This window comes from Oratosquilla oratoria, chromosome 11 (assembly GCF_046742065.1).
Source record: "Oratosquilla oratoria isolate Oo_2021 chromosome 11, ASM4674206v1, whole genome shotgun sequence".
In the NCBI taxonomy this organism is placed as follows: domain Eukaryota; kingdom Metazoa; phylum Arthropoda; class Malacostraca; order Stomatopoda; family Squillidae; genus Oratosquilla; species Oratosquilla oratoria.
Window position 1 is genome coordinate 66,256,283 of NC_134787.1, and position 3,633 is coordinate 66,259,915.

General features: G+C 50.4%; 1 protein-coding gene across 1 annotated transcript in view; it reads right to left on the reverse strand.

Annotated features, from left to right (window-relative positions):
• Positions 1 to 328, reverse strand: part of LOC143030079 (uncharacterized) — a 53,685-nt gene extending 53,357 nt beyond the window's left edge. The window contains exon 1 of the mRNA XM_076193281.1: positions 189 to 328. The gene's annotated coding sequence lies outside the window, so the exon portion shown is untranslated. The remainder of the gene's footprint in view (positions 1 to 188) is intronic.
• Positions 329 to 3,633: the final 3,305 nt, after the last annotated feature.

Genomic DNA, 3,633 nt, shown 5'->3' on the forward strand with positions numbered 1-3,633 from the left:
AAATAGTTCACCAGTATAATGGGTTTAGGTAACCTTCAGAACTGAAAATAGGGCTTAGTAGGCGGGACTTATGCAGAGGTGCTGAAGTAAGGTCCACTTGGGATGGACGGCATGAGAGCGCGAGCCAGAGGAAGCGAGAAAGAAAGAGAGCGTCTGGGTAGGACAGCTTGAAAGAAAACGGGTCATACCGAGGCTAATGCGGGGGGGACGATGGCGGGTCACGAGAAGAACATTGGGTTCGGAGGCGGCTCGCCCGCGGACCACCGGGTGCTGGGAACGCGGCAGGAGGGACTAGGGCCCGGCGCGGCCCCACACACGGGCCCCGCCACCAGCGCTACCGGACCTTCACCGGGCCGTCCGGTGTGGTTGTGGATCCTCTTGGACCCGTCGGGTGGTACGGGGGTGGGGATTCGTCTTCTTCGTCCTCTTCTTCTTCTTCTCTTTCTCCTTCGGCTGCTGTTACTGCTGACGGTAAGGTGGAACTGCCGCAGGAGGAGGTTGGGTGGAGTGGCAGGAAGAGGAGGAGGAGGAGGAGGAGGAGGAGGGTGTTGGCGGCGTTGTCGAGGAGTCCCGTCGTCGTGGCGCGCGAGTTGTTGCGTGTCGTCGCCGGGATCCCGACCGAGAAGCCAGCACGAGGGCGGAGCAGCAGCAGCAGCTGCTCCTCCTGCTCCTGCTCCTCTGGGTGCTACTGCTCCTCTTGATCCTGCCGTCCTGGGGGAGCTGAGGGTGACGTCCTGGCAGACGCGGCAAACAGGGCTTCTTCCTGACGGGGACGCCGCCGAAGACTCGGGGGCGGAGGCACAAGGGGTTGGTCAGGCAATGGCGCTTTGGTCACAGAAGCTTTCCTGTCCTCCGCGACTCCCACGAACTCTCTTTCGGGAGTCGTGGTCGAGAGTGACGGTCTTGGAGTGGTGGTCCCCTTTCGTGGTCTATCTCATGAGGTCGGGAGATTCGGAATGCGAAGGCGGGGGACGATCGTGTGACCAGGGTCCGCAGTCACGGTGACACGCCTAAAATGCGTTAGGTCTCTCGTTGCTGTCGGAGGATGATGAAGGTCAATTTCTTCCCCTTATCGTTTTAGTAATTCCTTTAAAGGAGTAACACAATAATGCAGATCAATATATTTCTTTAATTATTCGTTTATTTCTTTAGTACTTGTACTCGGGGGTTCTCGTTCACTGGAACTGTGGCTTCTGTAGAAGGCCCTACTGGACTACTGGTGATATAAACCCACCTGGTGTTACCTTCACTGTTTCTTATATCCACCAATGATCGTAACCACTTTGTTCTGTACACAGACCGCTAAACGAACGCTCGTTTCGTTGTCTACCACGTGATCATCCTATCCACTTTCACTGTTACCCTTCACTTTCCTTGCCGTGTTGTTATTGTTACCTTCACTCTCACGCGTTAATTCTTTCGTCGAATGCGTTCTGTAAAAGACTATCTGGTTCCTCGATGACCCCTTCTGTTGGAGAAATCCGACGAAGAGGAGGAGGAGTACAAGAAGGAAGAGGAAAGAGGAAGAGCAGGAGGAAGAGGAAGAGGACGTGGAAGACCCTAGTTTCTGGATGAGCAGTGTAATAGAATTAGGTTTCTTGTGCTGCTCCTCCCAATACTCTACCGGTAAGCCCCTGATGCTTAACGACCGATACCTTGAATGGTCAGGACACCAAGCATTCACCTAGTGGGACGCCCGATCCTCAAAGAGTCTCCTACTGCATAATGCTTGTATGTGAAACCAACATACTTCTTCATTTCCTCCTTTTACGTATGTCCCTTTCCTTTAGGATTCAGTTTCCAACATTATTTCCCCTCCGGGTGTACAAGAACTCCTCCTGTGGGCTCATCACTCCCGACCTTCAGGTTCGCCACTGGAAGTACGGAGAACACGGCGGAGGAGAGGTGACCGAAGTGAAGTTTCCTGATCACACACACACGTCGAGCTTCTTCGTCTCAGTTCGATTCAGGTTTCACGGATTAGCCAGCTCCCCCTCATTCTAAGGAAGGTTCAGGGGTCGTGATTTCTGTCTAGGATGCCACCTGGAGGACTATTCCGACACTTGCCGTCCTGAAAGGAAAAGATAAGAATGAGTTCTCCTTGGAAATCTTTCTCGTAGTAAAATAAGCACTCGTGACATGAAAAAGAAAAATCTATCCATATTGATACACGACCTATTGTCTTCGACTCTGGACTCATCTTTCTTCATAAAATGTGATATAAAACTGCTGACAAAAATTGGAAAGTGTTCCACCACATTTGGTGTCAGCTACATTGATGAAGACTTTGTGACGAAAAAAAAAAATACACAAACAAAATAAATCAACGATTACATCAATTTAGTAAAAGGAAACTCAGGCTCTCAAAGGGAAACAATTGTCCAACTTTAGTTGGAATAAAACCTACAGTGACTTCGAAGTAGAGATCGAAGTTCATTGCGTCGGTGCCTTCGCCTGCCTAAGTTCTTTTTCCTGAAGAGTTCGAGCGGTGTGAGTGGGTGCTGGCCACCCAACGAAGTGTCACTTGAAGTGACATGACCATTATGTTGAGATCCTTTGCCTTTCCCACACTCCCTCCTCCACACATCCACACTCAACAAAATGTATTCATAGACATTGTTCACTCCTCCAATATCAACTCTTGATCAAATGTAGAACAACAAATATAACTTTCCATACATACATACATATACTGTAATATCTACATATGTACGTGTGTGTGTGTGTGTGTGTGTGTGTGTGTGTGTGTGTGTGTGTGTGTGTGTGTGTGTGTGTGTGTGCATTATGCGTATGAATATACGTATATATATATATATATATATATATATATATATATATATATATATATATATATATATATATATACATACATACTGGGGGCGGACGGTGGGGTCCTAATCGCTTCCCCAGCTGAAGACCCCACAGAAACGAATAAAATCGGCGGCGGCCGCTGTAGTGAGTGGGTGAGGGGGACGAGTACCACTCTGTTCGGAAGGGACGACTCGAGAGCAGGAGTGACCTGAGTGGCACCGTTGAGATTCGACCTCGCGTCATCGAACATAAGTCTCCGGGCTCCATTCCCAACGTGTCGTGGTAAGTGCCACTCGCCCGTCTTGTGGTGTCAGGAGACATCCTATCAACTTGTGGTCAGGTGATGTTGGTAGTGAAAGAGGTGATGGAGGTTAAGTCATTGATGGTGGTGATGATGGTGGTGGTGGTAGTGGTGAAGGCGGTGTTAGTGTTGGTGACGGTGTTGGAGTTGGTGGCGGTTCCCCGACTGTCAGGCCACCTACCGGATTGGGAATTGTCCGCCGCCTAGTGGCGGGCCGGTTGAGTGACAGCAGGTCTTCCGGTAACCCCCTCTCCCCCCCCCCTCCTCCTCCTCCTCCTCCTCCTCCTCCTCCCCTCCCCCCACCCACCTCCGTTCTCTTCTCTGACTCCGATCTCCAGTCAGCTTCCCCTTTTCTTTCCTCGCCTCTTTGTTATCCTCTTCGTTCTTTCTCTTTGTCAATTCGTTCCATTTTCATGGTGCGTTCGGCTCTTCTCACCTGCTATCGTCATCACCACAACTATCACTGCCACCATCACCTCCACCACCTCCACTATTATCGCCTTCACCAACACTAACACCTC